The sequence below is a fragment of the Podarcis melisellensis genome (genome assembly GCF_964234715.1).
Source record: "Podarcis melisellensis genome assembly, chromosome: Z".
NCBI classification, from domain to species: Eukaryota; Metazoa; Chordata; class Lepidosauria; order Squamata; family Lacertidae; genus Podarcis; species Podarcis melisellensis.
In genome coordinates, this window is record NC_138547.1 from 34,378,449 (window position 1) to 34,393,226 (window position 14,778).

General features: G+C 44.4%; 1 long non-coding RNA gene across 2 annotated transcripts in view; it reads left to right on the forward strand.

The window, feature by feature from the left end:
• The first annotated feature begins 3,053 nt into the window (after positions 1-3,053).
• The window catches only part of LOC309362202, a 60,636-nt gene continuing 48,911 nt past the window's right edge, over positions 3,054-14,778 (forward strand). For both annotated transcript variants that reach the window (XR_014164870.1, XR_014164871.1), the window contains exons 1-2: positions 3,054-3,251; positions 4,202-4,332. This is a non-coding gene — a long non-coding RNA (uncharacterized lncRNA). The remainder of the gene's footprint in view (positions 3,252-4,201; positions 4,333-14,778) is intronic.

Here is a 14,778-nt window from a genome sequence, read left to right on the forward strand (position 1 = left end):
CAGGACCTGGGAGTCCCCCAACCTGCCTGCTCCCTGTGCCCAAGAAACAACACTTTTGTTTTTGTTGGGATTCAAGCACAATCTCTTAACCTCCATCCATCCTCCAACCGTGACAATCACACAGTTCACTCACTGCCCTCCCTGGGTATCATTTGCATAGCCTACCTTTTCTCCATGGAGCTGAAAGTGGTATACATGGTTCTCTTCCCCCACCCTTCATTTTATTCTCCCAACAACCTTGTAAGGTAGCTTTGGTCATCAAGTGAACTTTGTGGGTGAGTGGGAAATGGAACTCTGGCCTCCCAGGTCCCAGTCCAAGACTCTAACCACTACACAGTACTGACATATAAATGTGAAACAGCTTGTATGGGGACCTCAGTGGAATATCAACTAACCATTGCCAGAGAATTTTTCTGCACTAGATGGGACAGGTTCCTCCACCAATTGTATGTCATAGCTGACATTTTCTATGCACCTATTTTGCACATGTAAACAGACAACACTTCTGCATAAATTGGACATGCAACCACTCCTGACAGAATAAAAGAGTGTTTATTTCTGTTCTTGCTGAGAATTTTCTGCTCCTCTCTCTTTTCCAGTGTCTGTGTGTGTGTGTGTGTGTATGTATATATATATATATATATATATATATATATATATATATATATATATATATGTATACCAGCTGGTTATTATAGGCTTGGATCTGTTCATATTTGCTCTCTCCTCAACACCTGTGTAGTTTCTGCATCCTATTTTTGAACTGTAAGCTCCCTGCTTTAAAACTGCCAGGCTAAGCCTCCCTCTTGCATTGAGGAGAGCACACTACTTGTTCTTGTCATACATCTGTGCAGTGAAAAGATATTGGCCAGGATAAGAAGAAGAAGAAGAAAAATAGGCAGGTGCGAATCATTTTATTGGCCCATATTTTAAACCAGTGAGAGAAAGAAGTAAATCAAATTATATTAAATTACCCTTACATGCAACGTGAGTCACTTAACATATATCCTATAAAGAGGCTCTTGGTATGGACCTTTGAACATGTCATGTACAAGCTAATGATGAGAGATGGTGGTTGTACTTCTCACCAGATTGAGAACCCACCCGCAAAACTTGAATTCTGCTGTAAAACATTCATTATATACACTAATAGCGGTCTCAAGGGCTGTCAGTCTTTATATAGCCAAAATAGCATCATCTGTGCACAAGAGGGAGATACTAGCAGATCCAGGTAAAACTAAGCAGGGGCAGAATTGGTTCCAGGTTCCTGGGAACTCCTGGCACAGTGCTGCCAATGGACCCACACCCACCCTCAACACAGATGCAACATCCCCCCCACCCCAGTGTAACCATGCAGTATTTTTCTCTCTCTCTTTTCAGCTGCTGCCCCCACCAAGCTCATCTCCCATCTATGATGGTCGCTTGTCATCTTAATTTACCTAAAATGCAAAGCCTCAGTTTATAGATTTATCACTGCTACTTGCCCAGTAGGGGGCCAATGGGGAGGGTGGTGAATTTCAGCACATCCCCCTGGGTTGCTATGGAACCCTCTGCATCCCTGGGACCCTTCTCTAGTGCTCAGCTTGGCTGACTGCTGGCACATCCATTCCATCTATTCCAATTAGTGTGTTGGAATAACATGCTATTAAAATTTTGTTGCAGTAGCTGCCCTCCCTGCTCCCTGAGTCCTCATTACTCATTCGTTTTAATTTTTTCCTTTGACTTGAATGTTGTTCTTTGACAGTTAAGTATATAAGTCACTGATCACATTTCTTTTTGGCTGTTAATGGGGCTTTTCTATAAAAGATGCAACTCAGATCGGCTGCTTACGCTCTAAGTAAATGACAGCTCCTCTAATCAGATTACAAGTAAGAGGGGGAGAAACCCGTTGAGATTTTATTGGGTAACAAGCTGTTTGAGTTTTGATTCTACCAGGAATAGAAATTAACAGTGCTAATAAATGTTCCTGCTAAGTGACTGCATTCTCTGCAAATGGAATATAGAGCCAAAAACACCTTTTTAAAAACTAGAATTTTTTTTCCTGATTTGCAGAATTTAGTTCAATTATGTAGTTTCCTTTTGTGTGCCAGCACTCTGGGTTCAACTTTGTAAAGCAGATGAGTCACAGAGAACTGAGAGTTTTGTGAGCAGAGAAGCAAGCAAAAATAAAATAAAATCATCACTTGAACACGGTAACCTGCAAGCACAACATATTAATCAAATTTTTATAGCTGAACTGTGAGCAAAACGGCACCCTGATGGTTAGAGATGCTTTTCCTCTTTCTCCTTCCTGGAGTTGTTATCTTGATCACTCGAGGGCCTGACAGGATGTCGGGGACAAGTAATGCTAACTTGCATCTATGTCGAGATGCAAAAATGCTTTCAATCACCACCTCCAGAATACGTTTGCACCTTTAAAGAACTCATTTCTTTGCCACCATAGTTGCAAACTGGGTAGCTCTGGGCATTTGTTAGACTTCGAGATGCACTGTCGAAAATTATGGTGTTGCAAACATTTGACACAAATGTTGTGTGGCAATAGTTGTCAGGCACAGAAACCTTCACCTCAGGAAAAAAAAGAAAAGAAAGTACAAGGCTACACGAGTGTGCAAAGGCCAGGGGAAAAAATGACATCTTGCTAAATAATATAGGGATCCTGAATTCAGTGAAGATGGGCGGAGGAAATTCTCTGCTGAAAACTGAAGAAGGTTGATGCTGTGTAATAGTTTGAGCCATGAAAATGCTGTTGCTTTCTCTTGGGACTGATAATAATTTCAAAAACAGCAACAACCCTATTATTCTTTGCAACTTTGGAATGGGATCATTAAAGCCATTCTAACAATTAGCAAATTCAACCACCACCCGATGGTGGCTTCCTACGCAATCATTCTCCTGATAATAGTAACTACAAGTGAAACCTGCAACACAATGTTGCAGAGTGGCAGGATGCTGTTCAGGATTCCAGCAAGCCATTGCACTTTCCCAAGATACTCCATTCCATCCCTCCTCCCCACCTTTCTCTTTATACCCCTGCTCAACAGTCAGGTAGCAACTCGTAACAACTATCTGTGCTCAGTCGTCATCAGGCTGTTTTGTGTTTTTTGCTCTATAGAGAGATAAAGAGTCCCTTAACTTACCTTTCCTGCCCTGATCTGGGCACAGTGATCCATGCAAAGGTCACCTCCAGGCTTGACTACTGTAACTTGCTCTACGTGGGACTGCCCTTGAAGTTGTCCCAGAAACTCCAGCAGGTGCAGAATGCCGCGGCGAGGCTCCTTATGAGGTCCTTGCCATGGGACCACATTCACCCAGTGCTTTTCCAGCTGCACTGGCTCCCAGTGGAGTACAGGGTCAGGTTTAAGGTGCTGGTTTTGACCTTTAAAGCCCTTTGTGGCCTAGGACCCTCATACCTACGGGACCACCTCTCCTGGTATGCTCCGCGGAGGACCTTAAGGTCCATAAATAGCAAGGAAGATTATCCTCAACCAGAGCCAGGGCCTTTTCAACACTGGCTGCGGCCTGGTGGAAAGCTCTGCCTCATGAGACCAGGGCCCTGTGGGATCTGATTTCTTTCCACAGGGCCTGTAAGACAGAGTTGTTCCGCCTGGCCTTTGGCTTGGAATCAGCTTCATCCTCCCCCCCCCCCTTTTCCTTTTCCTTCTGTGATGGAACCCCTATCTGGGGACTTCCCTGGCTTTTTGCTGGCCCACGTAGGACTAGTCTGGATAGTTGGCCTTGGTGAAGATTTGATGTTTTTTCCCCTAAAACAGTTTTTGATCTGGGCTTCCACTGAAATGAGGCTGCATTTTAAGTTGTACTTTAATCCTGTTTTTAAGTTGTATTTTAATCAATTGTGTTTATACTTGATGTTAGCTGCCCTAATTCCGGTCTTGGCTGGGGAGGGTGGAGTAAATAAGTAAATAAATAAATAAACAAATCTTGGGGTCAGCTGCAGTTCCAGATTTGAGAGGGCCACAGCACAAGATACCCAGAGCACTGGTGGAGGAACAGGGGTGTGGAAGGAACGCACTGCCCCTGGCGGCACGATCCCAGTGGGGTGCCATTGCAGGATGCACACCACGTCCCTGCGAGCAGCATGCCATGCCCCCAGGATGCACACCGGCCATGCCCCTGCCTGCTCCCCTCTCCCCCCGAGCTTGAATCTCCACCACTGACCCAGAGTGACTTTCTGTTCCTTCAGTCTATGCACTTGCCTTCTCCTCCAGACCCATCCAAAGCGACCACCGGGAGACAGTGCAGGGCAACTGAATGATGCAGTTCTATTTCCCCACTAGGGTCCCTGCCACACCTGTCTCTCTTCTTTTGGGTCAGGTATGTGGATGTTTTGCTTTCTGTTTGATTGTCATTATTTGCAGTGCTGTTTAGAGCAGTGGTGGGCAGCATGAAGGGGCAGTGCCACACACCTGACCTCCCGGCAGCAGGTTCACCGTTGTTTATCAGATTTTCTGTTTCATACCATTTGACCCAACCTGGACCTTTCCATCGTCATCTGACACCCCTTCTTCATGTGCCCCTTCTGTCAGAGGAGTGGCAACACAAGATTGGGCCTTTTCTGTGGTGGCTCCCCATTTGTGGAATGCTTTCCCCAGGTAGACTTGCCTGGCACCTTCAATACATATCTTTAGGCACCAGAAAAAGACATTCCTAGAGCCTGGATAGCTGAGTTGGTTAGAGCATGGCACTGTTAACACCTACATTGCAGGTTCAATCCCCGTGTGGGACAGCTGCATATTCTTGCATTGCAGGGAGTTGCACTAGATGATCCTCAGGGTCCCTTTCAACTCTACAATTCTATGATTCTCCTCTCCCAGGCCTTTGGCTAAATAAACAACAACAACAGGGAGGGGTGGGGCAGTTGGGCTATTGGTGGAGTCCAGAGGTGCCAAATTCAAGCCGTTGGTGCATCACCGCTGCTTCTCCCTCTTCCTCTCCTTTATGGAAAGTAGTAGCAAGTTCACTGCTGGGAGACTATTTGCATGGCAGAATACCTCCTCACTGACCCTCCTGGTTTCTAGGTAGATATGGATATTCTATATCATTCCTCTTGTTGAATTTTGCTGTTGGCTGCCTTGTGCATCTCATCGTCAGGAGAGAACAGACAGGATACAAAGAGTATACAGTCAGCAAAAACAAGACCTGGAGCTGACTGTAGCTCAGATCATCAGCTTCTTATAGCAAAATTCAAGCTTAAACTGAAGAAAGTAGGAAAAACCACTGGGCTGGTAAGATACAATGTAAATCAAATCCCTTATGAATACACAGTGGAAGTGAGGAACAGGTTTAAGGATTTAGATTTGGTGGACAGAGTGCCTGAAGAACTATGGATGGAGGCTCGTAACATTATACAGGAGGCAGCAACGAAAACCATCCCAATGAAAAGGAAATGCAAGAAAGCAAAGTGGCTGTCCAATGACGCCTTACAAATAGCGGGGGAGAGAAGGCAAGCAAAATGCAAGGGAGATAGTGAAAGATACAGGAAATTGAATGCAGATTTCCAAAGAATAGCAAGGAGAGACAAGAAGGCCTTCTTAAACGAGCAATGCAAAGAAATAGAGGAAAGCAATAGAATGGGAAGAACCAGAGATCTGTTCAAGAAAATTGGAGATATGAAAGGAACATTTCGTACAAAGATTACCGTAATAAAGGACAAAAGTGGAAAGGACCTAACAGAAGCAGAAGACATCAAGAGTGCCTGATCACCTCATCTGTCTCCTGAGAAATCTCTATGTGGGACAAGAAGCTACAGTTAGAACTGGATATGGAACAACTGATTGGTTCAAAATTGGGAAAGGAGTACGACAAGGATGTATTTTGTCTCCCTGCTTATTTAACTTATATGCAGAACTCATCATGCGAAAGGCTGGGCTGGATGAATCCCTAGCCGGAATTAAGATCACCGGAAGAAATATCAACAACCTCAGATATGCAGATGACACAACCTTGATGGCAGAAAGTGAGGAGGAATTAAAGAACCTTTTAATGAGGGTGAAAGACGAGAGCGCAAAATATGGTCTGAAGCTCAACATCAAAAAAACGAAGATCATGGCCACTGGTCCCATCACCTCCTGGCAAATAGAAGGGGAAGAAATGGAGGCAGTGAGAGATTTTACTTTCTTGGGCTCCATGATCACTGCAGATGGTGACAGCAGCCACGAAATTAAAAGACGCCTGCTTCTTGGTAGAAGGGCAATGACAGGCCTAGACAACATCTTGAGAAGTAGAGACGTCACCTTGCCAACAAAGGTTTGTATAGTTAAAGCTATGGTTTTCCCAATAGTGATGTATGGAAGTGAGAGCTGGACCATAAAGAAAGCTGATCGCCGAAGAATTGATGCTTTTGAATTATGGTGCTGGAGGAGACTCTTGAGAGTCCCATTGACTCCAAGAAGATCAAACCTCTCCATTCTTAAGGAAATCAGCTCTGAGTGCTCACTGGAAGGACAGATCGTGAAGCTGAGGCTCCAGAACTTTGGCCACCTCATGAGAAGAGAAGACTCCCTGGAAAAGACCCTGATGTTAGCAAAGATGGAGGGCACAAGGAGAAGGGGACGACAGAGGACGAGATGATTGGATAGTGTTTTTGAAGTTACCAGCATGAGTTTGACCAAACTGCGGGAGGCAGTGGAGGACAGAGGTGCCTGGCGTGCTCTGGTCCATGGGGTCACGAAGAGTTGGACATGACTAAACGACTAAACAACAAGAACAATAAACAATACCCTGTTACTTAGCTGAACTGCAGCATGGCCGCAGCATAGTTTTGATGAATCCTAGCCTTGATAAAAGCAACAGTGGGAAATGGGTGGAGGCAGGGGAGGAACTGAAAATATTTATAATTACGGATATTCAGCTTTCCTAGCTGACCAGAAGCACAGAAAATCTAACCATATTTCCTGCGAGGGAAGTGGATCCTCAAAGGAACTTGCCTCTTTTATATCCGCAGGGTGGCCTGATTCTTGAAAATGCCACAGTTGTGCTAAACATGATTTGAGATTGCATATGAGGGAGGAAGCAGTGATAAAGGACTTCTCATGCCATAATGAGAACCAGTCGCAGGGCTCCATTTTATTCGTCTCAAATGCTTCAGAAAATTGGATTTTTATTAAGTTTTTGCACCTTAATTTCCTCTCCCCACATTCCTACAAAGGATTATTACATAAAACACTGGTTTAAAAGCTGCTGCACAGCCGGAAGGAAGACAGTCTGTGCAGTTCAAGATGTTTTATTGGTTTCTGTGAACATTAGGCATGGTGTTCGTACCGGCCACCTACCAGCAGACCGAGACAAGGAAAAAATTAAGTCTGTGTCGCAGCAGTAATAATTAAAAGGCTTAGCAGCATAACTTTCCATCCCCTCTCCCCTCTGACCTTAGGTTTAAACTCTACCACCCCAAGGTTTGCTTATCTCTAATTTTTTTTGTCACTACTTTCAATACCCTTCCTCGTTCCTATTCTTTTTGACTTATGGAAAGCTTAATTAAGTTTAAGTCACCTTTGGTGCACCTTTTAGATCTTCAGTTTTTGTTCCCCTCCCTTATTTTAGGATTGCTTTAAAGCTTTTTCCAACCTCTATTCCATGTAATATAGAAAACTAGTAGTTATTTTTTTCCAACAGCTGCTGGCCAACCCATCATTTTTTAAAAAACTGGGTTGTTGGCTAATAACCCAGGATGGTCACTTGGTTTTTGTTCATTGGTTTGATCATGATTAGGAGATTGAAAAAATAATAATATAATATAATATAATATAATATAATATAATATAATAATATGTATTTGAAATCTGTACACCATTTCATTGTCAAAACCTCTAAGCGGTTTACATAGAAAATTACCTATATTCATTTATGAAACATGGAACAGCCTGAACCACAAAAACATCACAAAAAAGATTGGGGCTGAAGTAAGTCCCACGGAATTTCTGAGGGGACGTGTCTAGAATCACACTATCGTCCTAGTACAGTCATACTTTGAGTAAAAGATGGTTCAGGTTGAGCATTTTCAGGTTGCGTTCCACAGCAACCCGGAAGTAACGGAATGGGTTACTTCTGGGTTTCGCCACTCACACACGCGCAGACGCTCAAAATGACGTCACGCGCATGCGCAGAAGCGGTGAATCGCGACCCGTGCACACGCAGACACAAGTTATGTTCTGCTCAGGATGCAAACGGGGCTCCGGAACGGATCCCGTTCGCATCCAGAGGTACCACTGTAGTGCTTGAGTGAAATGTGTGTTTGCTAAGAGAAATAGACAGTTCATATCAATATTGCATATAACACATGCATGTTTGCACTTGGATGCATGTGTGTGGGTGGATACATACATACATCTTCTGAAAATTGAAGAAGAAGAAGAAGAAGAAGAAGAAGAAGAAGAAGAAGAAGAAGAAGAAGAAGAAGAATTATTTTTATTTATACCCCGCCCTCTGCAGCCAAGGCATGAGCAGCTTGGCTGCTCAGAGCAGCTTGCAAGCAATAATAAAAACAAGTTGAATGATTACAACTTAAAAACAAAATTAAAATACAACATTAAAATATTGAAACATTAAAATATTAAAATATAGCCTCCTCACAGGAGAAGGAAAAGAAAAAATAAAGAGAGGGAGGGAATCAAATTGGCTCCAAGCCAAAGGCCAGGTGGAACAACTCTGTCTTACAGGCCCTGCGGAAAGAAATGAGATCCTGCAGGGCCCTGGTCTCATGAGGCAGAGTGTTCCAGCAGGCTGGAGCCAGAGTTGAAAAGGCCCTGGCTCTGGTTGAAGCCAATCTAACTTCTTTAGGGCCCGGGAACACTAGGGTGTTGCTATTTATGGACCCTGAGGCTCTCCATGGAGCATAACGGGAGAGGCGGTCCAGTAGGTACAAGGGTCCTAGGCCGTGAAGGGCTTTAAAGGTCAAAAGCAGCACCTTAAATCTGACCCTGTACTCCACCGGGAGCCAGTGCAGCTTGAAAAGCACTGGATGAATATGCTCCCATGGCAGAGACCCCGTGAGGAGCCTTGCTGCAGCATTCTGCACCCACTGGAGTTTCTGGGACAGCTTCAAGGGCAGCACCGCGTAGAGCGAATTACAGTAGTCAAGCCTGAAGATGACCGTCGCATGGATCACTGTGGCCAGGTCGGGGCGGGAAAGGTAAGGGACCAACAGTTTGATGCGGCAAAGGTGGAAAAATGTTTCCTTGGCTGTTGCTGTAACTTGCGCCTCCATGGAAAGGGAGGCGTCAAGGATTACACCCAAACTCTTAACAGAAGGCAATGGCACTAATTGGGCCCCCGCAAGAGAAGGGAGTTGGTCCCTCATCCCCATGCCATCCCGACCTAGCCATAGGACCTCTGTCTTCGAAGGATTTAGTTTCAATCAGCTCCCACAAAACTATCCAGCCACAGCTGAGTCGGTGTGGCCATCCATCAGCAAATAGAGCTGAGTGTCATCAGCATATTGGTGACAGCCCAGCCCAAAGCTCCGGATAATCTGGGCAAACATAAAGATGTTAAAAAGCATCGGGGAGATAATTGCGCCCTGCAGCACTCCACACACCAAGGAGTGGCGTGACGACATTTCCCTCCCTAGTGCCACCCTCTGTCCCTGACCAGAGATAAAAGAGCACAGCCAGTTACGAGCTATGCCCTGTATCCCCACGTCTGTGAGGCGGTGGTCCAGAAGATCATGATTGACCATGTCAAAGGCTGCTGACAAATCTAAAAGGATCACCAGTTCTGACCTGCCTCGATCCAGTTGTCTACGGAGATCATCTGTTAGGGCAACCAGAGCCGTCTTGGTCCCAAAACCAGGACGGAAACCGGACTGAAATGGATCTAAAGCCGATGTTTCCTCCAGAAACCTACCAAGCTGTTCAGCAACCGCTCTCTCAATTACCTTACCCATATATGGAAGATTTAAAACTGGGTGGTAATTGGATAGGTCTAAGGGATCTAATGAAGTTTTCTTTAAGAGTGGACACACCACTGCTTCCTTCAGTTCCCCTGGGAATGTCCCCGTGTCAAGGGACAAATTGATAATTTCAACCAGGGGGTCCACACAACATCTGGACACTCCCTAATCAGCCAAGACGGGCACGGATCAAGAAGGCAGGCCTACCAACTTGGAGGAATCTATCCACATCAGCAGGGAGTATCCGTTCGAAATGGTCCAACACTGGAACTGAAGTCAGTCAAGGGGCCTCCAGTTCATTCACTGTATCTAAATTGGCAGGGAGGTCACGGCGGAGCAACAGGACTTTCTCCGCAAAAAAGCTCACGAATGCCTCACAGCTATGGGTCGAATTTGTGCTTAAATTTGGTTGTCCTCCTAAGGACGTTATTGACCTAATTATTCTAAATAGTTGTGCCAGGTGAGAGCTAGCGGATGCAATGGAAGCTGCAAAGTAAGATGAAGAGGCAAGAGAAAACGAAGGGAAGAAGACAAAGCTTTTGCCAAAGCTTTCTTCCCTCTGGCTCCCGTTCCTGATCACCTCTCTCTTCCTTCCCCTGTCACCTTGAACCCTTACTACTTCTACTCTCCCTTCTGCTCCTCCCATTTCTTCTCTTCCTTTCCTTTTCGGTGGCTTTGAAACCTATTTTTCAATTCACACTTCTCAGAAATTTGCAGTTATCTAAGTAAAGGGTAGAAAACATACACATTTTAGAGGGAAGCATGCATACAAGTGCATATATTAATGAAAATAACTTGTAAAAATGCAGTATGTTAGGGGGGATTGCTTGTATAAATGAGCATATTAGGAATATAGGTCAAATAAATTAATAATTGTATTCCTCCCATTCCTCCCAAAGGAGCCCCGAGGTGGCAAATGCAAAAATGTTAAAGCAATAAAAGTAAAATAAAATAAAATTATTCAAAACATTTGAAAACAATCACATATCCTCACAGGGAGCTGCCACCAAGAAGGCCCTACTATGGCTCAGCGCCAGCCAGGCTGCAGCCAGTGCAAGCACCACAGACAAGGCCTCACAATAAGGCCTGAGAAGATTGATATTGTGCTCCTTTAGGTATATATGTGGAGAAATTGTTGGGAAACTGTGTACGTGTAGCTACTCACACAGAGTCAATTAAGGTTTGGCAGACAGCCAGAAGGCAATCTGAAGGAGTAAGTCTGCCTGGTGATAACAGAGACATGGAGACCGCTCTGATTGGTCAAGCTCTCTCAAGGGAGTGATAATGGCCTACTAACTGGAATGTGTTAGTTCAGAGGTTCAGAGTTCTGTGTCAGTGTAGGAGTTGTGAGTCGTGTCATAGAGAGCTAGCAAAAGATCCATGTTCTGTTCCTGTAAATAGTCCACTGTATATAATAAACATCTAACTACAAGTTCCTGGTTCCTGCTTCGTCTATCCTGTCTGCAGCCAAGTCACCAATTGCTTCCGTGGATTCTGCGTGTACTCTGCTAGGTCTGGCTAAGGTCCTGCAACTAGTCAGAAAGCTGCGAAACACCAATAGGTTTTGCCAATAGAAATGAATGTTAATGAGGACATTTAAAAAATGCAAACTGCTGCAGAAATGTGGAGAACCAAATTTAAGATTGAAAAAAAAAGAGAAATCAAAATTTACAAATTCATCAATTGCTTTTTATGAGTAGATATCCCCAGTCTGCCAGTAGGCTAGTATACCAATTCATAATTATATCTGCATACAAATGAGCACTCACATTGTGGCATTTCAAGGTAGAGGCTTGTGCTCCTACTCAATAGTAAATGCCCCTGCTGCATGTCATTTGTTCTGTTTCCTGTTGCCGTTTTGTAACTATGTTTGTTATTGTTTCTATTATCAGTGAATTGTTTGTAATATTTGCAGTTACTTTAGAAAAGCTTTAGAGGCGCTGTGTGCAAGAAAAGTCTGGAAAGCAATTCATACCATCACCACCACCCCACACAGAGATACGGACATTTAGCAGTCCATGTGGATACACATTGACCTTTAGTAGGAAACGGTGGAAATAGGGGTGGAAATGGGTCAGTAAGTAGCATTAAAAGAATTTTGTTTTGAAGCTTATCGCCCTCCAGTTCTAAAGTAATATGCTTTACCCTTTGCTCATTCTTACCTTTCTAAGTATGTACATTTCACCACAGTTATCTCAAGCTCTCCTTATTCACCCTACATGTTTATGCTTTCATTATTCACTATGGCCCTGTCCAGGCATTCAAAGCATCACATGGTTAAGATTTGTGCGAGTGGAGAGCTGGGGTGCAGCCTTGACCTTTGCATTATCTCCCTTCTGCCTGGCCCAACTGTCCTTCATGAGTTGGAGAGTGAGGGTCTGCAGTAGAGAGCCTCCTTGACCTATGTAGACTTCCCATGTGACATAAAGCCCAAAGTAGCCTGGGTTCTACATTGCCCAGGAGTGCCTGCTATATATCTTCACCATCCAAGGTGTGATGAGTGATGGGTGTCGGTGATAAGGATAGGCATTGTTAGTCATGCTGGCCACATGACCCGGAAGCTGTACGCCAGCTCCCTCGGCCAGTAAAGCGAGATGAGCGCACAACCCCAGAGTCGGCCATGACTGGACCTAATGGTCAGGGGTCCCTTTACCTTTACCTTTATCCCTGCAGTAATCAGGGTGGTGGGGAGAACCAGGGCAAGCAAACATTAACTGAGAGAGTGTGCTTTCAGGCAACCTCTTCTTCTGGCTTCCTTTAAGGAATTGCACTCTGTATTCAGAACTCCCTGCCTCTTGTATCCCCTACATGCCAAGCCTGCAGTTGTTGGACATCCTGTAATGAACTGAATGATGGATTTTGTGGGTAAATTGTTTTGCTTGCTGAGTGACTGTCACTCTGTTGTGATGTATATTTCCAGGGAACATGTTTGTTTGCCTACAGTGGGGGAGGAGAGGATAAAAGGAAAGAAATCAATTTATATGTGATGGCATAAGACTGCTAATTTTACTAAGTGAACTTAATAGTTCCTGTAAATTCTTCCTGACACCCATTTTGCCTCCTTCAAAAGCTGCTGGATTAAATTGATGGCAGCACACACCATGGAACCAGGCAGCACCATTCCCCCCCCCCCCCGCTAGAAGCAAGACCAAGAAAGGAGTTGAGCAAACTGTGCTAAGTGTGCCAAATCTAGAGGCTACGGTGTAGGGGGTGGGACAGATCCCATTACTTTGCATAAGACTCACTTGTCCTTTGACAGGCTCTGGTCCTTGTCACTCAACCTCTTCAAACCCGCATGGGGTCAAACTACACATTACACTGAATTAGGGATAGGCAAATCTACCAGTTTCAATATCTTGAATCCTATGGAGATGTCCCTGAGGGGGTGTTTGGATGAAGAAGAATGTGAAGAACTTGCCAAGTTGGAATTAGGGAACCCTAAGGTGACTCTGGGTCACAAGAGATCTCTGAACCCAAGGAGGAACCAAGCACCTGGGAGGCATAGATCTGAACCCAGGGAAGGGACCCAGAAGACTAGTAGTGGTTAGTCCCACCATTCTCCTATCAGACTACTGCCTTCCAGCAAGGAGCTGACTTTGGCTCCTTCAGGGGAGATGGCTGAGGGTAAATCTGATATACAACCAGCCTCAACTCTGCCTTTGACACCACAAACACAGGAACACCAGCACTGGAACAAACATCCAGCCCACAAGAAGGAGTGTCTGTTTCCTTGCCAAGTCCAGGGACTCCAGTCGCTTGCTATGCCAATAGCTGTGACTTCTTTGCTCTTCAAAAAGCAGGTGAAGGGAATGTGTTGCTTGATGGATCCATGTCTTAACTCATGCTTAGCTCATGCCTTTAACCTCTCGTGCACCTGATGATTCCTGTACAGTGGTACCTCAGGTTACAAACACCTTAGGTTACAAACACTTCAGGTTACAGACTCCACTAACCCGGAAGTAGTACCTCGGGTTAAGAACTTTGCCCCAGGATGAGAACAGAAATTGCACAGCAGCAACGGGAGGCCCTATTAACTGAAGTGGTACCTCAGGTTAAGAACGGTTAGGGGTTAAGAATGGACCTCTGGAATGAATTAAGTACATAACCAGAGGTACCACTGTAATCTGTAACAGGCGTACCTCATGTGCCAATCTGACCTAAGGATTAAAGCCTTTGCCAGAACTGGAGTCATGAGTTCAAATTATTCAACTGCAGGACATTTGCTGTCTCGTGTTTCCAGCCTAGGACAAATGGACCAGTGACAGGATTTCTAGGTTCTTTTTCATTTTTTTGTATTCCTAAATTTTCAGGTATGAAGTTGGTCTGAGGGAGAAGACATAGATGGTGATTGTGTGTATCTGTGTTATCAACAATTGTCAGCTGTTTTTCCTTTTCCTGTTATACACTTCTCTATAATTCTTATTGAGAAAACTGCGCAATATAGCTAGGTTTTCTGAAAAGGGTATTTTAAAAAAGCTGAAGAACATTAAAATCACTCAACAAAGTTTTAATCAATTTTTGGCTGAGTTAGATGCGTGTCAACTTATCCATTGTCTTTAAGACATCCACTATGTTCTTTCACCACCTGCCATCCTAGGGTGGTCAATTACCCTCACACCTTCTGCTGCCATTTAAATCATACATAGGATTGGTCCAGAGAAAGGAAAGTTTTGACAAGCCAAAGGCGTTCCAGGCTCTGTGGAATAACTAAAATGGGAAGAAAACTCATTATTTTTGTGAAAGCTGGAAACTGGTTCATAACCTACTGGGCCCTTATTTTTCTCTATGTCACTTTCCAAATAAGGGAAACTTGTAGAGAACCAGTATAATATATTTTTTTATCTTCATGACTACCAACCAAGGTGGTTCCA